Source organism: Mobula birostris, chromosome 2 (assembly GCF_030028105.1).
Source record: "Mobula birostris isolate sMobBir1 chromosome 2, sMobBir1.hap1, whole genome shotgun sequence".
In the NCBI taxonomy this organism is placed as follows: Eukaryota; Metazoa; Chordata; class Chondrichthyes; order Myliobatiformes; family Myliobatidae; genus Mobula; species Mobula birostris.
The window spans coordinates 77,614,882-77,639,033 of NC_092371.1; positions in this window are offsets into that span (position 1 = coordinate 77,614,882).

Sequence of the window (24,152 nt, forward strand, 5' to 3'; positions counted from 1 at the left end):
ATGTGTACAACGTCCAGCAGGACAACACAGAATGTTCACAGTGTCCAGCAGAACAACACAGAATGTTCACAGTGTCCAGCAGAAGAACACAGAATGTTCACAACATACAGAAGGACAACACAGAATGTTCACATTGTCCAGTAGAGAAAGACAGAATGTTCACAGTGTCCAGCAGAACAACACAGAATGTGTACAACGTCCAGCAGAACAACACAGAATGTTCACAGTGTCCAGCAGGACAACACAGAATGTTCACAATGTCCAGCAGGACAACACAGAATGTTCACAGTGTCCAGCAGAACAAAACAGAATGATCACAACGTCCAGCAGAAGAACACAGAATGTTCACAACATCCAGGAGGACAACACAGAATGTTCACAACGTCCAGCAGGAGAACACAGAATGTTCACAATGTCCAGCAGAACAACACAGAATGTTCACAGTGTCCAGCAGAAGAACACAGAATGTTCGCAACGTCCAGCAGAACAACACAGAATGTTCACAGTGTCCAGCAGGACAATACAGAATGTTCGGAACGTCCATCAGAACAACACAGAATGTTCACAACGTCCAGCAGATCAACACACAATGTTCGCAACATCCAGCAGGACAACACAGAATAATCACAGTTTCCAGCAGGACAACAAAGAATGTTCGCAGTGTCCAGCAGAAGAACACAGAATGTACACAATGTCCAGCAGGACAACACAGAATGTTCACAGTGTCCAGCAGAAGAAAATAGAATGATCACAACGTCCAGCAGAAGAACACAGAATGTTCACAACATACAGGAGGACAACACAGAATGTTCGCAACGTCCAGCAGGACAACACAGAATGATCACAGTGTCCAGCAGGACAACACAGAATGTTCACAACGTCCAGCAGGACAACACAGAATGTTCACAGCGTCCAGCAGAACAATACAGAATGTTCGCAACATCTAGCAGGACAACTCAGGATGTTTACAGTGTCCAGCAGGACAACACAGAATGTTCACAATGTCCAGCAGGACAACACAGAATGTTCACAACATCCAGCAGAACAACGAAGAATGTTCACAGTGTCCAGCAGGACAACACAGAATGTTCACAGTGTCCAGCAGGACAACACAAAATGTTCACAACGTCCAGCAGAAGAACACAGAATGTTCACAGTGACCAGCAGAACAACACAGGATGTTCACAACGTCCAGCAGAACAACACAGAATGTTCACAGTGTCCAGTAGAGAAAGACAGAATGTTCACAGTGTCCAGCAGAACAACACAGAATGTGTACAACGTCCAGCAGGACAACACAGAATGTTCACAGTGTCCAGCAGAACAAAACAGAATGATCACAACGTCCAGCAGAAGAACACAGAATGTTCACAACATCCAGGAGGACAACACAGAATGTTCACAACGTCCAGCAGGAGAACACAGAATGTTCACAATGTCCAGCCGAACAACACAGAATGTTCACAGTGTCCAGCAGAAGAACACAGAATGTTCACAACATCCAGCAGGACAACACAGAATGTTCACAGTGTCAACCAGAAGAACACAGAATGTTCACAACGTCCAGCAGAACAACACAGAATGTTCACAACGTCCAGCAGAACAACAAAGAATGATCACAGTGTCCAGCAGGACAACACAGAATGTTCACAGTGTCCAGCAGAAGAACACAGAATGTTCACAACATACAGAAGGACAACACAGAATGTTCACAACGTCGAGCAGAACAACACAGAATGTTCGCAACGTCCAGCAGAACAACACAGAATGTTCACAGTGTCCAGCAGGACAAAACAGAATGTTCACAACGTCCAGCAGGACAACACAGAATGTTCACAACGTCGAGCAGAATACTACAGAATGTTCGCAACATCTAGCAGGACAACACAGGATGTTTACAGTATACAGCAGGACAACACAGAATGTTCACAGTGTCCAGCAGAAGAACACAGAATGTTCACAACGCCCAGTAGAACAACACAGGATGTTCGCAACGTCCAGCAGAACAACACAGAATGTTCACATTGTCCAGTAGAGAAAGACAGAATGTTCACAGTGTCCAGCAGAACAATACAGAATGTTCGCAACATCTAGCAGGACAACTCAGGATGTTTACAGTGTCCAGCAGGACAACACAGAATGTTCACAATGTCCAGCAGGACAACACAGAATGTTCACAACATCCAGCAGAACAACGAAGAATGTTCACAGTGTCCAGCAGGACAACACAGAATGTTCACAGTGTCCAGCAGGACAACACAGAATGTTCACAACGTCCAGCAGAAGAACACAGAATGTTCACAGTGACCAGCAGAACAACACAGGATGTTCACAACGTCCAGCAGAACAACACAGAATGTTCACAGTGTCCAGTAGAGAAAGACAGAATGTTCACAGTGTCCAGCAGAACAACACAGAATGTGTACAACGTCCAGCAGGACAACACAGAATGTTCACAGTGTCCAGCAGAACAACACAGAATGTTCACAGTGTCCAGCAGAAGAACACAGAATGTTCACAACATACAGAAGGACAACACAGAATGTTCACATTGTCCAGTAGAGAAAGACAGAATGTTCACAGTGTCCAGCAGAACAACACAGAATGTGTACAACGTCCAGCAGAACAACACAGAATGTTCACAACATCCAGCAGGACAACACAGAATGTTCACAATGTCCAGCAGGACAACACAGAATGCTCACAACGTCCAGCAGGACAATTCAGAATGACCAGTGTGTCCAGCAGGACAACACAGAATGTTCGCAACGTCCAGCAGAACAACACAGAATGTTCACAACGTCCAGCAGAACAACACACAATGTTCGCAACGTCCAGCAGGACAACACAGAATAATCACAGTGTCCAGCAGGACAACACAGAATGTTCACAGTGTCCAGTAGAACAAAACAGAATTATCACAACGTCCAGCAGGACAACACAGAATGTTCACAGTGTCCAGCAGGACAAAACAGAATAATCACAGTGTCCAGCAGGACAACACAGAATGTTTACAGTGTCCAGCAGGACAACACAGAATGTTTACAATGTCCAGCAAAACAACACAGAATGTTTACAGTGTCCAGCAGGACAACACAGAATGTTCACAGTGTCCAGCAGGACAACAGAGAATGTTCACAGTGTCCAGCAGAAGAATATAGAATGATCACAACGTCCAGCAGAAGAACACAGAATGTTCACCACATACAGGAGGACAACACAGAATGTTCACAACGTCCAGCAGAACAACACAGAATGTTCACAGTGTCCAGCAGAACAACACAGAATGTTCACAACGTCCAGCAGAACAACACAGAATGTTCGCAACGTCCAGCAGAACAACAAAGAATGATCATAGTGTCCAGCAGGACAACTCAGAATGTTCGCATCGTCCAGCAGAATAACACAGAATGTTCACTTTTTCCAGCAGTACAACACAGAATGTTCACAACGTCCAGCAGGACAATACAGAATGTTCACAGTGTCCAGCAGGGCAAAACGGAATGTTCACAACGTCCAGCAGGACAATACAGAATGTTCACAGTGTCCAGCAGGGCAAAACGGAATGTTCACAACGTCCAGCAGAACAACACAGAATGTTCGCAACATACAGCAGGACAACACTGAATGTTCACAACGTTGAGCAGAACAACACAGAATGTTCGCAACGTCCAGCAGAACAACACAGAATGTTCACAACGTCCAGCAGAAGAACACAGAATGTTCGCAACGTCCAGCAGGACATCACAGAATGTTCACAACGTCCAGCATAACAACACACAATGTTCGCAACGTCCAGTAGGACAACAGAGAATAATCACAGTGTCCAGCAGGACAACACAGAATGTTCACAGTGTCCAGCAGAACAAAACAGAATGTTCACAACGTCCAGAAGATCAACACACAATGTTCGCAACATCCAGCAGGACAACACAGAATAATCACAGTTTCCACCAGGACAACAAAGAATGTTCACAGTGTCCAGCAGAAGAATACAGAATGTTCACAACGTCCAGCAGAACAACACAGAATGTTCACAACGTCCAGCAGAAGAACACAGAATGTTCGCAACGTCCAGCAGGACGACACAGAATGTTCACAACGTCCAGCATAACAACACACAATGTTCGCAACGTCCAGCAGGACAACAGAGAATAATCACAGTGTCCAGCAGGACAACACAGAATGTTCACAGTGTCCAGCAGAACAAAACAGAATGTTCACAACGTCCAGAAGATCAACACACAATGTTCGCAACATCCAGCAGGACAACACAGAATGTTCACAGTGTCCAGCAGAAGAAAATAGAATGATCACAACGTCCAGCAGAAGAACACAGAATGTTCACAACATCTAGCAGGACAACACAGGATGTTTACAGTGTCCAGCAGGACAACACAGAATGTTCACAACGTCCAGCAGGACAACACAGAATGTTCACAACGTCCAGCAGGACAACACAGAATGTTCACAGCGTCGAGAAGAACAATACAGAATGTTCGCAACATCTAGCAGGACAACACAGGATGTTAACAGTGTCCAGCAGGACAACACAGAATGTTCACAATGTCCAGCAGGACAACACAGAATGTTCACAACATCCAGCAGAACAACGAAGAATGTTCACAGTGTCCAGCAGGACAACACAGAATGTTCACAGTGTTCAGCAGGACAACACAGAATGTTCACAACGTCCAGCAGAAGAACACAGAATGTTCGCAACGTCCAGCAGGACAACACAGAATGTTCACAACGTCCAGCATAACAACACAGAATGTTCACAGTGTCCAGTAGAGAAAGACAGAATGTTCACAGTGTCCAGCAGAACAACACAGAATGTGTACAACATCCAGCAGGACAACACAGAATGTTGACAGTGTCCAGCAGAACAAAACAGAATGATCACAACGTCCAGCAGAAGAACACAGAATGTTCACAACATCCAGGAGGACAACACAGAATGTTCGCAACGTCCAGCAGAATAACACAGAATGTTCACAGTGTCCAGCAGGACAAAACAGAATGTTCACAACGTCCAGCAGGACAACACAGAATGTTCACAACGTCGAGCAGAATAATACAGAATGTTCGCAACATCTAGCAGGACAACACAGGATGTTTACAGTGTACAGCAGGACAACACAGAATGTTCACAGTGTCCAGCAGAAGAACACAGAATATTCACAACGCCCAGTAGAACAACACAGGATGTTCGCAACGTCCAGCAGAACAACACAGAATGTTCACATTGTCCAGTAGAGAAAGACAGAATGTTCACAGTGTCCAGCAGAACAACACAGAATGTGTACAACGTCCAGCAGAACAACACAGAATGTTCACAACATCCAGCAGGACAACACAGAATGTTCACAATGTCCAGCAGGACAACACAGAATGCTCACAACGTCCAGCAGGACAATTCAGAATGACCAGAGTGTCCAGCAGGACAACACAGAATGTTCGCAACGTCCAGCAGAAGAACACAGAATGTTCACAACGTCCAGCAGAACAACACACAATGTTCGCAACGTCCAGCAGGACAACACAGAATAATCACAGTGTCCAGCAGGACAACACAGAATGTTCACAGTGTCCAGTAGAACAAAACAGAATTATCACAACGTCCAGCAGGACAACACAGAATGTTCACAGTGTCCAGCAGGACAAAACAGAATAATCACAGTGTCCAGCAGGACAACACAGAATGTTTACAGTGTCCAGCAGGACAACACAGAATGTTTACAATGTCCAGCAAAACAACACAGAATGTTTACAGTGTCCAGCAGGACAACACAGAATGTTCACAGTGTCCAGCAGGACAACAGAGAATGTTCACAGTGTCCAGCAGAACAACACACAATGTTCGCAACGTCCAGCAGAAGAACACAGAATGTTCACAACGTCCAGCAGAACAACACAGAATGTTCACAGTGTCCAGCAGAACAACAGAGAATGTTCTCAACGTCCAGCAGAACAACACAGAATGTTCGCAACGTCCAGCAGAACAACAAAGAATGATCATAGTGTCCAGCAGGACAACTCAGAATTTTCACAGTGTCCAGCAGGACAACACAGAATGTTCGCATCGTCCAGCAGAATAACACAGAATGTTCACTTTTTCCAGCAGTACAACACAGAATGTTCACAACGTCCAGCAGGACAATACAGAATGTTCACAGTGTCCAGCAGGGCAATACGGAATGTTCACAACGTCCAGCAGAACAACACAGAATGTTCGCAACATACAGCAGGACAACACTGAATGTTCACAACGTTGAGCAGAACAACACAGAATGTTCGCAACGTCCAGCAGAACAACACAGAATGTTCACAACGTCCAGCAGAAGAACACAGAATGTTCGCAACGTCCAGCAGGACATCACAGAATGTTCACAACGTCCAGCATAACAACACACAATGTTCGCAACGTCCAGTAGGACAACAGAGAATAATCACAGTGTCCAGCAGGACAACACAGAACGTTCACAGTGTCCAGCAGAACAAAACAGAATGTTCACAACGTCCAGAAGATCAACACACAATGTTCGCAACATCCAGCAGGACAACACAGAATAATCACAGTTTCCACCAGGACAACAAAGAATGTTCACAGTGTCCAGCAGAAGAATACAGAATTTACACAATGTCCAGCAGGACAACACAGAATGTTTACAATATCCAGCAAAACAACACAGAATGTTCACAGTGTCCAGCAGGACAACACAGAATGTTCACGGTGTCCAGCAGGACAACACAGAATGTTCACAACGTCCAGCAGAACAACACTGAATGTTCACAACATCTAGCAGGACAACACAGGATGTTTACAGTGTCCAGCAGGACAACACAGAATGTTCACAACGTCCAGCAGAACAACACAGAATGTTCACAACATCTAGCAGGACAACACAAGATGTTTACAGTGTCCAGCAGGACAACACAGAATGTTCACAACGTCCAGCAGAACAACACAGAATGTTCGCAACGTCCAGCAGAACAACAAAGAATGATCACTTTTTCCAACAGTACAACACAGAATGTTCACAACGTCCAGCAGGACAATACAGAATGTTCACAGTGTCCAGCAGGGCAATACGGAATGTTCACAACGTCCAGCAGAACAACACAGAATGTTCGCAACATACAGCAGGACAACACTGAATGTTCACAACGTTGAGCAGAACAACACAGAATGTTCGCAACGTCCAGCAGAACAACACACAATGTTCGCAACGTCCAGTAGGACAACAGAGAATAATCACAGTGTCCAGCAGGACAACACAGAATGTTCACAGTGTCCAGCAGAACAAAACAGAATGTTCACAACGTCCAGAAGATCAACACACAATCTTCGCAACATCCAGCAGGACAACACAGAATAATCACAGTTTCCACCAGGACAACAAAGAATGTTCACAGTGTCCAGCAGAAGAATACAGAATTTACACAATGTCCAGCAGGACAACACAGAATGTTTACAATATCCAGCAAAACAACACAGAATGTTCACAGTGTCCAGCAGGACAATACAGAATGTTCACGGTGTCCAGCAGGACAACACAGAATGTTCACAACGTCCAGCAGAACAACACAGAATGTTCACAACATCTAGCAGGACAACACAGGATGTTTACAGTGTCCAGCAGGACAACACAGAATGTTCACAACGTCCAGCAGGACAACACAGAATGTTCACAGCGTCGAGCAGAACAATACAGAATGTTCGCAACATCTAGCAGGACGACACAGGATGTTTACAGTGTCCAGCAGGACAACACAGAATGTTCACAATGTCCAGCAGGAGAACACAGAATGTTCACAACATCCAGCAGAACAACGAAGAATGTTCACAGTGTCCAGCAGGACAACACAGAATGTTCACAGTGTCCAGCAGGACAACACAGAATGTTCACAACGTCCAGCAGAAGAACACAGAATGTTCACAGTGACCAGCAGAACAACACAGGATGTTCACAACGTCCAGCAGAACAACACAGAATGTTCACAGTGTCCAGTAGAGAAAGACAGAATGTTCACAGTGTCCAGCAGAACAACACAGAATGTGTACAACGTCCAGCAGGACAACACAGAATGTTCACAGTGTCCAGCAGAACAAAACAGAATGATCACAACGTCCAGCAGAAGAACACAGAATGTTCACAACATCCAGGAGGACAACACAGAATGTTCACAACGTCCAGCAGGAGAACACAGAATGTTCACAATGTCCAGCAGAACAACACAGAATGTTCACAGTGTCCAGCAGAAGAACACAGAATGTTCACAACGTCCAGCAGGACAACGCAGAATGTTCACAGTGTCTACCAGAAGAACACAGAATGTTCACAACGTCCAGCAGAACAACACAGAATGTTCACAACGTCCAGCAGAACAACAAAGAATGATCACAGTGTCCAGCAGGACAACACAGAATGTTCACAGTGTCCAGCAGAAGAACACAGAATGTTCACAACATACAGAAGGACATCACAGAATGTTCACAACGTCCAGCATAACAACACACAATGTTCGCAACGTCCAGTAGGACAACAGAGAATAATCACAGTGTCCAGCAGGACAACACAGAATGTTCACAGTGTCCAGCAGAACAAAACAGAATGTTCACAACGTCCAGAAGATCAACACACAATGTTCGCAACATCCAGCAGGACAACACAGAATAATCACAGTTTCCACCAGGACAACAAAGAATGTTCACAGTGTCCAGCAGAAGAATACAGAATTTACACAATGTCCAGCAGGACAACACAGAATGTTTACAATATCCAGCAAAACAACACAGAATGTTCACAGTGTCCAGCAGGACAACACAGAATGTTCACGGTGTCCAGCAGGACAACACAGAATGTTCACAACGTCCAGCAGAACAACACTGAATGTTCACAACATCTAGCAGGACAACACAGGATGTTTACAGTGTCCAGCAGGACAACACAGAATGTTCACAACGTCCAGCAGAACAACACAGAATGTTCACAACATCTAGCAGGACAACACAAGATGTTTACAGTGTCCAGCAGGACAACACAGAATGTTCACAACGTCCAGCAGAACAACACAGAATGTTCGCAACGTCCAGCAGAACAACAAAGAATGATCACTTTTTCCAACAGTACAACACAGAATGTTCACAACGTCCAGCAGGACAATACAGAATGTTCACAGTGTCCAGCAGGGCAATACGGAATGTTCACAACGTCCAGCAGAACAACACAGAATGTTCGCAACATACAGCAGGACAACACTGAATGTTCACAACGTTGAGCAGAACAACACAGAATGTTCGCAACGTCCAGCAGAACAACACACAATGTTCGCAACGTCCAGTAGGACAACAGAGAATAATCACAGTGTCCAGCAGGACAACACAGAATGTTCACAGTGTCCAGCAGAACAAAACAGAATGTTCACAACGTCCAGAAGATCAACACACAATCTTCGCAACATCCAGCAGGACAACACAGAATAATCACAGTTTCCACCAGGACAACAAAGAATGTTCACAGTGTCCAGCAGAAGAATACAGAATTTACACAATGTCCAGCAGGACAACACAGAATGTTTACAATATCCAGCAAAACAACACAGAATGTTCACAGTGTCCAGCAGGACAATACAGAATGTTCACGGTGTCCAGCAGGACAACACAGAATGTTCACAACGTCCAGCAGAACAACACAGAATGTTCACAACATCTAGCAGGACAACACAGGATGTTTACAGTGTCCAGCAGGACAACACAGAATGTTCACAACGTCCAGCAGGACAACACAGAATGTTCACAGCGTCGAGCAGAACAATACAGAATGTTCGCAACATCTAGCAGGACGACACAGGATGTTTACAGTGTCCAGCAGGACAACACAGAATGTTCACAATGTCCAGCAGGAGAACACAGAATGTTCACAACATCCAGCAGAACAACGAAGAATGTTCACAGTGTCCAGCAGGACAACACAGAATGTTCACAGTGTCCAGCAGGACAACACAGAATGTTCACAACGTCCAGCAGAAGAACACAGAATGTTCACAGTGACCAGCAGAACAACACAGGATGTTCACAACGTCCAGCAGAACAACACAGAATGTTCACAGTGTCCAGTAGAGAAAGACAGAATGTTCACAGTGTCCAGCAGAACAACACAGAATGTGTACAACGTCCAGCAGGACAACACAGAATGTTCACAGTGTCCAGCAGAACAAAACAGAATGATCACAACGTCCAGCAGAAGAACACAGAATGTTCACAACATCCAGGAGGACAACACAGAATGTTCACAACGTCCAGCAGGAGAACACAGAATGTTCACAATGTCCAGCAGAACAACACAGAATGTTCACAGTGTCCAGCAGAAGAACACAGAATGTTCACAACGTCCAGCAGGACAACGCAGAATGTTCACAGTGTCTACCAGAAGAACACAGAATGTTCACAACGTCCAGCAGAACAACACAGAATGTTCACAACGTCCAGCAGAACAACAAAGAATGATCACAGTGTCCAGCAGGACAACACAGAATGTTCACAGTGTCCAGCAGAAGAACACAGAATGTTCACAACATACAGAAGGACAACACAGAATGTTCACAACGTCCAGCAGAACAACACAGAATGTTCACAGTTTCCAGCAGGACAAAACAGAATGTTCACAACGTCCAGCAGGACAACACAGAATGTTCACAACGTCGAGCAGAATAATACAGAATGTTCGCAACATCTAGCAGGACAACACAGGATGTTTACAGTGTACAGCAGGACAACACAGAATGTTCACAGTGTCCAGCAGAAGAACACAGAATGTTCACAACGCCCAGTAGAACAACACAGGATGTTCGCAACGTCCAGCAGAACAACACAGAATGTTCACATTGTCCAGTAGAGAAAGACAGAATGTTCACAGTGTCCAGCAGAACAACACAGAATGTGTACAACGTCCAGCTGAACAACACAGAATGTTCACAACATCCAGCAGGAGAACACAGAATGTTCACAATGTCCAGCAGGACAACACAGAATGCTCACAACGTCCAGCAGGACAATTCAGAATGACCAGAGTGTTCAGCAGGACAACACAGAATGTTCGCAACGTCCAGCAGAACAACACAGAATGTTCACAACGTCCAGCAGAACAACACACAATGTTCGCAACGTCCAGCAGGACAACACAGAATAATCACAGTGTCCAGCAGGACAACACAGAATGTTCACAGTGTCCAGTAGAACAAAACAGAATTATCACAACGTCCAGCAGGACAACACAGAATGTTCACAGTGTCCAGCAGGACAAAACAGAATAATCACAGTGTCCAGCAGGACAACACAGAATGTTTACAGTGTCCAGCAGGACAACACAGAATGTTTACAATGTCCAGCAAAACAACACAGAATGTTTACAGTGTCCAGCAGGACAACACAGAATGTTCACAGTGTACAGCAGGACAACAGAGAATGTTCACAGTGTCCAGCAGAAGAAAATAGAATGATCACAACGTCCAGCAGAAGAACACAGAATGTTCACCACATACAGGAGGACAACACAGAATTTTCACAACGTCCAGCAGAACAACACAGAATGTTCACAGTGTCCAGCAGAACAACACAGAATGTTCACAACGTCCAGCAGAACAACACAGAATGTTCGCAACGTCCAGCAGAACAACAAAGAATGATCATAGTGTCCAGCAGGACAACTCAGAATGTTCACAGTGTCCAGCAGGACAACACAGAATGTTCGCAACGTCCAGCAGAACAACAAAGAATGATCATAGTGTCCAGCAGGGCAATACGGAATGTTCACAACGTCCAGCAGAACAACACAGAATGTTCGCAACATACAGCAGGACAACACTGAATGTTCACAACGTTGAGCAGAACAACACAGAATTTTCGCAACGTCCAGCAGAACAACACAGAATGTTCACAACGTCCAGCAGAAGAACACAGAATGTTCGCAACGTCCAGCAGGACAACACAGAATGTTCACAACGTCCAGCATAACAACACACAATGTTCGCAACGTCCAGCAGGACAACAGAGAATAATCACAGTGTCCAGCAGGACAACACAGAATGTTCACAGTGTCCAGCAGAACAAAACAGAATGTTCACAACGTCCAGAAGATCAACACACAATGTTAGCAACATCCAGCAGGACAACACAGAATAATCACAGTTTCCACCAGGAGAACAAAGAATGTTCACAGTGTCCAGCAGAAGAATACAGAATTTACACAATGTCCAGCAGGACAACACAGAATGTTTACAATATCCAGCAAAACAACACAGAATGTTCACAGTGTCCAGCAGGACAACACAGAATGTTCACGGTGTCCAGCAGGACAACACAGAATGTTCACAACGTCCAGCAGAACAACACAGAATGATCACAGTGGCCTGCAGGACAACACAGAATGTTCACAGTGTCCAGCAGAAGAAAATAGAATGATCACAACGTCCAGCAGAAGAACACAGAATGTTCACAGTGCCCAGCAGGACAACACAGAATGTTCACAGTGAACAGCAGAACAACACAGGATGTTCGCAACGTCCAGCAGAACAACACAGAATGTTCACAGTGTCCAGTAGAGAAAGACAGAATGTTCACAGTGTCCAGCAGAACAACACAGAATGTGTACAACGTCCAGCAGAACAACACAGAATGTTCACAACATCCAGCAGGACAATACAGAATGATCGCAACGTCCAGCAGAACAACACAGAATGTTCTCAACGTCCAGCAGAACAACACACAATGTTTGCAACGTCCAACAGGACAACACAGAATAATCACAGTGTCCAGCAGGACAACACAGAATGTTCACAGTGTCCAGCGGAACAAAAAAGAATGATCACAACGTCCAGCAGAAGAACACAGAATGTTCACAACATCCAGGAGGACAACACAGAATGTTCACAACGTCCAGCAGGACAACACACAATGTTCACAGTGTCCAGCAGAACAACACAAAATGTTCACAGTGTCCAGCAGAAGAACACAGAATGTTCACAGTGTCTAGCAGGACAACACAGAATGTTCACAGTGTCTAGCAGAAGAACACAGAATGTTCACAACGTCCAGCAGAACAACACAGAATGTTCACAGTGTCCAGCAGAACAACACAGAATGATCACAGTGTCCAGCAGGACAACAGAGAATGTTCACAGTGTCCAGCAGAAGAACACAGAATGTTCACAACGTCGAGCAGAACAACACAGAATGTTCGCAACGTCCAGCAGTACAACACAGAATGTTCACAGTGTCCAGCAGGACAAAACAGAATGTTCACAACGTCCAGCAGGACAACACAGAATGTTCACAACGTCGAGCAGAATAATACAGAAGGTTCGCAACATCTAGCAGGACAACACAGGATGTTTACTGTGTCCAGCAGGACAACACAGAATGTTCACACTGTCCAGCAGAAGAACACAGAATGTTCACAACGCCCAGTAGAACAACACAGGATGCTCGCAACGTCCAGCAGAACAACACAGAATGTTCACATTGTCCAGTAGAGAAAGACAGAATGTTCACAGTGTCCAGCAGAAGAACACAGAATGTTCACAACTTCCAGCAGAACAACACAGAATGTTCACAACGTCCAGCAGAACAACACAGAATGTTCACAAAGTCCAGCAGAACAACACAGAATGATCACAGTGTCCAGCAGGACAACAGAGAATGTTCACAGTGTCCAGCAGAAGAACACAGAATGTTCACAACGTCCAGCAGGACAACACAGAATGTTCACAACGTCGAGCAGAATAATACAGAAGCTTCGCAACATCTAGCAGGACAACACAGGATTTTTACAATGTCCAGCAGGACAACACAGAATGTTCACAGTGTCCAGCAGGACAGAACAGAATGTTCACAACGTCCAGCAGGACAACACAGAAGGACCACAGTGTCCAGCAGAACAACACAGAATGTTCGCAACGTCCAGCAGAACAACACAGAATGTTCACCACGTCCAGCAGGACAACACAGAATGTTCACAGTGTCCAGCAGAACATCACAGAATGTTCACAACATCCAGCAGGACAACACAGAATGTTCACAATGTCCAGCAGGACAACACAGAATGTTCACAACGTCCAGCAGGACAACACAGAATGACCAGAGTGTCCAGCAGGACAATAAAGAATGTTCGCAACGTCCAGCAGAACAACACAGAATGTTCACAACGTCCAGCAGAACAACACACAATGTTCGCAACGTCCAGCAGGACAACACAGAATAATCATAGTGTCCAGCAGGACAACAGAGAATGTTCACAGTGTCCAGCAGAAGAAAATAGAATGATCACAGTGTCCAGCAGAACAACACAGAATGTTCACAACATACAGGAGGACAACACAGAATGTTCAGAACGTCCAACAGGACAACACAGAATGTTCACAGTGTCCAGCAGAACAACACAGAATGTTCACAACGTCCAGCAGAACAACACAGAATGTTCGCAACGTCCAGCAGAACAACACAGAATGTTCACAGTGTCCAGCAGGACAACTCAGAATGTTCACAGTGTCCAGCAGGACAACACAGAATGTTCGCATCGTCCAGCAGAATAACACAGAATGTTCACTTTTTCCAGCAGTACAACACAGAATGTTCACAACGTCCAGCAGAACAACACAGAATGTTCGCAACATACAGCAGGACAACACAGAATGTTCACAACGTTGAGCAGAACAACACAGAATGTTCGCAACTTCCAGCAGAACAACACAGAATGTTCACAGTGTCCAGCAGGACAATACAGAATGTTCGCAACGTCCAGCAGAACAACACAGAATGTTCACAACGTCCAGCAGAACAACACACAATGTTCGCAATGTCCAGCAGGACAACACAGCATAATCACAGTGTCCAGCATGACAACACAGAATGTCACAGTGTCCAGCAGAACAAAACAGAATTATCACAACATCCAGCAGAAGAACACAGAATGTTCACAACGTCCAGCAGGAGAACACAGAATGTTCACAGTGTCCAGCAGAACAACACAGAATGTTCACAGTGACCAGCAGAACAACACAGGATGTTCGCAACGTCCAGCAGAACGACACAGAATGTTCACAGTGTCCAGTAGAGAAAGACAGAATGTTCACAGTGTCCAGCAGAACAACACAGAATGTTCACAAAGTCCAGCAGAACAACACACAATGTTCGCAACGTCCAACAGGGCAACACAGAATAATCACAGTGTCCAGCAGGACAACACAGAATGTTCACAGTGTCCAGCAGAACAAAACAGAATGATCACAACGTCCAGCAGAAGAACACAAAATGTTCACAACATCCAGGAGGACAACACAGAATGTTCACAACGTCCAGCAGGACAACACAGAATGTTCACAGTGTCCAGCAGAACAACACAGAATGTTCACAGTGTCCAGCAGAAGGACACAGAATGTTCACAACGTCCAGCAGGACAACACAGAATGTTCACAGTGTCTAGCAGAAGAACACAGAATGTTCACAACGTCCAGCAGAACAACACAGAATGTTCACAACGTCCAGCAGAACAACACAGAATGATCACAGTGTCCAGCAGGACAACAGAGAATGTTCACAGTTTCCAGCAGAAGAACACAGAATGTTCACAACGTCGAGCAGAATAATACAGAAGGTTCGCAACATCTAGCAGGACAACACAGAATGTTCACATTGTCCAGTAGAAGAACACAGAATGTTCAGAACGCCCAGTAGAACAACGCAGGATGTTCGCAACGTCCAGCAGAACAACACAGAATGTTCACATTGTCCAGTAGAGAAAGACAGAATGTTCACAGTGTCCAGCAGAACAACACAGAATGTGTACAACGTCCAGCAGAACAACACAGAATGTTCACAACATCCAGCAGGACAACACAGAATGTTCACAATGTCCAGCAGGACAACACAGAATGTTCACAACGTCCAGCAGGACAACACGGAATGTTCACAGTGACCAGCAGAACAACACAGGATGTTCGCAACGTCCAGCAGAACGACACAGAATGTTCACAGTGTCCAGTAGAGAAAGACAGAATGTTCACACTGTCCAGCAGAACAACACAGAATGTTCACAACGTCCAGCAGAACAACACACAATGTTCGCAACGTCCAACAGGGCAACACAGAATAATCACAGTGTCCAGCAGGACAACACAGAATGTTCACAGTGTCCAGCAGAACAAAACAGAATGATCACAACGTCCAGCAGAAGAACACAAAATGTTCACAACATCCAGGAGGACAACACAGAATGTTCACAACGTCCAGCAGGACAACACAGAATGTTCACAGTGTCCAGCAGAACAACACAGAATGTTCACAGTGTCCAGCAGAAGGACACAGAATGTTCACAACGTCCAGCAGGACAACACAGAATGTTCACAGTGTCTAGGAGAAGAACACAGAATGTTCACAACGTCCAGCAGAACAACACAGAATGTTCACAACGTCCAGCAGAACAACACAGAATGATCACAGTGTCCAGCAGGACAACAGAGAATGTTCACAGTTTCCAGCAGAAGAACACAGAATGTTCACAACGTCGAGCAGAATAATACAGAAGGTTCGCAACATCTAGCAGGACAACACAGAATGTTCACATTGTCCAGTAGAAGAACACAGAATGTTCAGAACGCCCAGTAGAACAACGCAGGATGTTCGCAACGTCCAGCAGAACAACACAGAATGTTCACATTGTCCAGTAGAGAAAGACAGAATGTTCACAGTGTCCAGCAGAACAACACAGAATGTGTACAACGTCCAGCAGAACAACACAGAATGTTCACAACATCCAGCAGGACAACACAGAATGTTCACAATGTCCAGCAGGACAACACAGAATGTTCACAACGTCCAGCAGGACAACACAGAATGACCAGAGTATCCAGCAGGACAACACAGAATGTTCGCAACGTCCAGCAGAACAACACAGAATGTTCACAATGTCCAGCAGAACAACACACAATGTTCGCAACGTCCAGCAGGACAACACAGAATAATCACAGTGTCCAGCAGGACAACACAGAATGTTCACAGTGTCCAGCAGAACAAAACAGAATTATCACAACGTCCAGCAGAAGAACACAGAATGTTCACAACATCCAGGAGGACAACACAGAATGTTCACAACGTCCAGCAGGAGAACACAGAATGTTCACAGTGTCCAGCAGAACAACACAGAATGTTCACTGTGTCCAGCAGAAGGACACAGAATGTTCACAACGTCCAGCAGGACAACACAGAATGTTCACAGTGTCCAGCAGAACAACACAGAATGTTCACAACGTCCAGCAGAACAACACAGAATGATCACAGTGTCCAGCAGGACAACAGAGAATGTTCACAGTTTCCAGCAGAAGAACACAGAATGTTCACAACGTCGAGCAGAATAATACAGAAGGTTCGCAACATCTAGCAGGACAACACAGGATGTTTACAGTGTCCAGCAAGGACACAAAGAATGTTCACATTGTCCAGTAGAGAAAGACAGAATGTTCACAGTGTCCAGCAGAACAACACAGAATGTGTACAACGTCCAGCAGAACAACACAGAATGTTCACAACATCCAGCAGGACAACACAGAATGTTCACAATGTCCAGCAGGACAACACAGAATGTTCACAACGTCCAGCAGGACATCACAGAATGACCAGAGTGTCCAGCAGGACAACACAGAATGTTCGCAACGTCCAGCAGAACAACACAGAATGTTCACACTTCCAGCAGAACAACACACAATGTTCGCAACGTCCAGCAGGACAACACAGAATAATCACAGTGTCCAGCAGGACAACACAGAATGTTCACAGTGCCCAGCAGAACAAAACAGAATTATCACAAGGTCCAGCAGTACAACACAGAATGTTCACAGTGTCCAGCAGGACAAAACAGAATAATCACAGTGTCCAGCAGGACAACACAGAATGTTTACAATGTCCAGCAAAACAACACAGAATGTTTACAGTTTCCAGCAGGACAACACAGAATGTTCACAGTGTCCAGCAGAAGAACACAGAATGTTCACAACGTCCAGCAGGACATCACAGAATGTTCACAGTGTCTGGCAGAAGAACACATAATGTTCACAACGTCGAGCAGAACAATACAGAATGTTCGCAACATCTAGCAGGACAACACAGGATGTTTACAGTGTCCAGCAGGACAACACAGAATGTTCTCAATGTCCAGCAGGACAACACAGAATTTTCACAACATCCAGCAGAACAACACAGAATGTTCACAGTGTCCAGCAGGACAACACGGAATGTTCACAGTGACCAGCAGAACAACACAGGATGTTCGCAACGTCCAGCAGAACGACACAGAATGTTCACAGTGTCCAGTAGAGAAAGACAGAATGTTCACACTGTCCAGCAGAACAACACAGAATGTTCACAACGTCCAGCAGAACAACACACAATGTTCGCAACGTCCAACAGGGCAACACAGAATAATCACAGTGTCCAGCAGGACAACACAGAATGTTCACAGTGTCCAGCAGAACAAAACAGAATGATCACAACGTCCAGCAGAAGAACACAAAATGTTCACAACGTCCAGCAGGAGAACACAGAATGTTCACAGTGTCCAGCAGAACAACACAGAATGTTCACTGTGTCCAGCAGAAGAACACAGAATGTTCACAACGTCCAGCAGGACAATACAGAATGTTCACAGTGTCTAGCAGAAGAATACAGAATGTTCACAACGTCCAGCAGAACAACACAGAATGTTCACAGTGTCCAGCAGGACAAAACAGAATGTTCACAACGTCCAGCAGGACAACACAGAATGTTCACAACGTCGAGCAGAATAACACAGAATGTTCGCAACATCCAGCAGGACAACACAGGATGTTTACAGTGTCCAGCAAGGACACACAGAATGTTCACATTGTCCAGTAGAAAAAGACAGAATGTTCACAGTGTCCAGCAGAACAACACAGAATGTGTACAACGTCCAGCAGAACAACACAGAATGTTCACAACATCCAGCAGGACAACACAGAATGTTCACAATGTCCAGCAGGACAACACAGAATGTTCACAACGTCCAGCAGGACATCACAGAATGACCAGAGTGTCCAGCAGGACAACACAGAATGTTCGCAACGTCCAGCAGAACAACACAGAATGTTCACACTTCCAGCAGAACAACACACAATGTTCGCAACGTCCAGCAGGACAACACAGAATAATCACAGTGTCCAGCAGGACAACACAGAATGTTCACAGTGCCCAGCAGAACAAAACAGAATTATCACAAGGTCCAGCAGTACAACACAGAATGTTCACAGTGTCCAGCAGGACAAAACAGAATAATCACAGTGTCCAGCAGGACAACACAGAATGTTTACAATGTCCAGCAAAACAACACAGAATGTTTACAGTTTCCAGCAGGACAACACAGAATGTTCACAGTGTCCAGCAGAAGAACACAAAATGTTCACAACGTCCAGCAGGACAACACAGAATGTTCACAGTGTCTGGCAGAAGAACACATAATGTTCACAACGTCGAGCAGAACAATACAGAATGTTCGCAACATCTAGCAGGACAACACAGGATGTTTACAGTGTCCAGCAGGACAACCACAGAATGTTCTCAATGTCCAGTAGGACAACACAGAATGTTCACACAACATCCAGCAGAACAACACAGAATGTTCACAGTGTCCAGCAGGACAACACGGAATGTTCACAGTGACCAGCAGAACAACACAGGATGTTCGCAACGTCCAGCAGAACGACACAGAATGTTCACAGTGTCCAGTAGAGAAAGACAGAATGTTCACAGTGTCCAGCAGAACAACACAGAATGCTCACAACGTCCAGCAGAACAACACACAATGTTCGCAACGTCCAACAGGGCAACACAGAATAATCACAGTGTCCAGCAGGACAACACAGAATGTTCACAGTGTCCAGCAGAACAAAACAGAATGATCACAACGTCCAGCAGAAGAACACAAAATGTTCACAACATCCAGGAGGACAACACAGAATGTTCACAACGTCCAGCAGGACAACACAGAATGTTCACAGTGTCCAGCAGAACAACACAGAATGTTCACAGTGTCCAGCAGAAGGACACAGAATGTTCACAACGTCCAGCGGGACAACACAGAATGTTCACAGTGTCTAGCAGAAGAACACAGAATGTTCACAACGTCCAGCAGAACAACACAGAATGTTCACAACGTCCAGCAGAACAACACATAATGATCACAGTGTCCAGCAGGACAACAGAGAATGTTCACAGTTTTCCAGCAGAAGAACACAGAATGTTCACAACGTCGAGCAGAATAATACAGAAGGTTCGCAACATCTAGCAGGACAACACAGGATGTTTACAGTGTCCAGCAGGTCAACACAGAATGTTCACAGTGTCCAGCAGAAGAACACAGAATGTTCACAACGCCCAGTAGAACAACGCAGGATGTTCGCAACATCCAGCAGAACAACACAGAATGTTCACATTGTCCAGTAGAGAAAGACAGAATGTTCACAGTGTCCAGCAGAACAACACAGAATGTGTACAACGTCCAGCAGAACAACACAGAATGTTCACAACATCCAGCAGGACAACACAGAATGTTCACAATGTCCAGCAGGACAACACAGAATGTTCACAACGTCCAGCAGGACAACACAGAATGACCAGAGTATCCAGCAGGACAACACAGAATGTTCGCAACGTCCAGCAGAACAACACAGAATGTTCACAACGTCCAGCAGAACAACACAGAATGTTCAGAACGTCCAGCAGAACAACACAGAATGATCACAGTATCCAGCAGGACAACAGAGAATGTCACAGTGTCCAGCAGAAGAACACAGAATGTTCACAACGTCGAGCAGAATAGTACAGAAGGTTCGCAACATCTAGCAGGACAACACAGGATGTTTACAGTGTCCAGCAGGACAACACAGAATGTTCACAGTGTCCAGCAGAAGAACACAAATGTTCACAACGCCCAGTAGAACAACGCAGGATGTTCGCAACGTCAGCAGAACAACACAGAATGTTCACATTGTCCAGTAGAGAAAGACAGAATGTTCACAGTGTCCAGCAGAACAACACAGAATGTGTACAACGTCCAGCAGAACAACACAGAATGTTCACAACATCCAGCAGGACAACACAGAATGTTCACAATGTCAGCAGGACAACACAGGATGTTTCACAACGTCCAGCAGGACAACACAGAATGTTCACAACGTCCAGCAGAACAACACACAATGTTCGCAACGTCCAGCAGGACAACACAGAATAATCACAGTGTCCAGCAGGACAACACAGAATGTTCACAGTGTCCAGCAGAACAAACAGAATTATCACAACGTCCAGCAGAAGAACACAGAATGTTCACAACATCCAGTAGGACAACACAGAATGTACACAACGTCCAGCAGGACAACACAGAATGTTCACAGTGTCCAGCAGAACAACACAGAATGTTCACAGTGTCCAGCAGAAGAACACAGAATGTTCACAAAGTCCAGCAGGACAACACAGAATGTTCACAGTGTCTAGCAGAAGAACACAGAATGTTCACACGTCCAGCAGAACAACACAGAATGTTCACAACGTCCAGCAGAACAACACAGAATGATCACAGTGTCCAGCAGGACAACCTAGAATGTTCACGAGTGTCCAGCAGAAGAACACAGAACGTTCACAACGTCGAGCAGAACAACATAGAATGTTCGCAACGTCCAGCAGTACAACACAGAATGTTCAGAGTGTCCAGCAGGACAAAACAGAATGTTCACAACGTCCAGCAGGACAACACAGAATGTTCACAACGTCGAGCAGAACAATACAGAAGGTTCGCAACATCTAGCAGGACAACACAGGATGTTTACAGTGTCCAGCAGGACAACACAGAATGTTCACAGTGTCCAGCAGAAGAACACAGAATGTTCACAACACCCAGTAGAACAACACAGGATGTTCGCAACGTCCAGCAGAACAACACAGAATGTTCACATTGTCCAGTAGAGAAAGACAGAATGTTCACAGTGTCCAGCAGAACAACACAGAATGTTCACAACGTCCAGCAGGAGAACACAGAATGTTCACAGTGTCCAGCAGAACAACACAGAATGTTCACTGTGTCCAGCAGAAGGACACAGAATGTTCACAACGTCCAGCAGGACAACACAGAATGTTCACAGTGTCTAGCAGAAGAACACAGAATGTTCACAACGTCCAGCAGAACAACACAGAATGTTCACAACGTCCAGCAGAACAACACAGAATGATCACAGTGTCCAGCAGGACAACAGAGAATGTTCACAGTTTCCAGCAGAAGAACACAGAATGTTCACAACGTCGAGCAGAATAATACAGAAGGTTCGCAACATCTAGCAGGACAACACAGGATGTTTACAGTGTCCAGCAAGGACACAAAGAATGTTCACATTGTCCAGTAGAGAAAGACAGAATGTTCACAGTGTCCAGCAGAACAACACAGAATGTGTACAACGTCCAGCAGAACAACACAGAATGTTCACAACATCCAGCAGGACAACACAGAATGTTCACAATGTCCAGCAGGACAACACAGAATGTTCACAACGTCCAGCAGGACATCACAGAATGACCAGAGTGTCCAGCAGGACAACACAGAATGTTCGCAACGTCCAGCAGAACAACACAGAATGTTCACACTTCCAGCAGAACAACACACAATGTTCGCAACGTCCAGCAGGACAACACAGAATAATCACAGTGTCCAGCAGGACAACACAGAATGTTCACAGTGCCCAGCAGAACAAAACAGAATTATCACAAGGTCCAGCAGTACAACACAGAATGTTCACAGTGTCCAGCAGGACAAAACAGAATAATCACAGTGTCCAGCAGGACAACACAGAATGTTTACAATGTCCAGCAAAACAACACAGAATGTTTACAGTTTCCAGCAGGACAACACAGAATGTTCACAGTGTCCAGCAGAAGAACACAGAATGTTCACAACGTCCAGCAGGACATCACAGAATGTTCACAGTGTCTGGCAGAAGAACACATAATGTTCACAACGTCGAGCAGAACAATACAGAATGTTCGCAACATCTAGCAGGACAACACAGGATGTTTACAGTGTCCAGCAGGACAACACAGAATGTTCTCAATGTCCAGCAGGACAACACAGAATTTTCACAACATCCAGCAGAACAACACAGAATGTTCACAGTGTCCAGCAGGACAACACGGAATGTTCACAGTGACCAGCAGAACAACACAGGATGTTCGCAACGTCCAGCAGAACGACACAGAATGTTCACAGTGTCCAGTAGAGAAAGACAGAATGTTCACAGTGTCCAGCAGAACAACACAGAATGTTCACAACGTCCAGCAGAACAACACACAATGTTCGCAACGTCCAACAGGGCAACACAGAATAATCACAGTGTCCAGCAGGACAACACAGAATGTTCACAGTGTCCAGCAGAACAAAACAGAATGATCACAACGTCCAGCAGAAGAACACAAAATGTTCACAACGTCCAGCAGGAGAACACAGAATGTTCACAGTGTCCAGCAGAACAACACAGAATGTTCACTGTGTCCAGCAGAAGAACACAGAATGTTCACAACGTCCAGCAGGACAATACAGAATGTTCACAGTGTCTAGCAGAAGAATACAGAATGTTCACAACGTCCAGCAGAACAACACAGAATGTTCACAGTGTCCAGCAGGACAAAACAGAATGTTCACAACGTCCAGCAGGACAACACAGAATGTTCACAACGTCGAGCAGAATAACACAGAATGTTCGCAACATCCAGCAGGACAACACAGGATGTTTACAGTGTCCAGCAAGGACACACAGAATGTTCACATTGTCCAGTAGAAAAAGACAGAATGTTCACAGTGTCCAGCAGAACAACACAGAATGTGTACAACGTCCAGCAGAACAACACAGAATGTTCACAACATCCAGCAGGACAACACAGAATGTTCACAATGTCCAGCAGGACAACACAGAATGTTCACAACGTCCAGCAGGACATCACAGAATGACCAGAGTGTCCAGCAGGACAACACAGAATGTTCGCAACGTCCAGCAGAACAACACAGAATGTTCACACTTCCAGCAGAACAACACACAATGTTCGC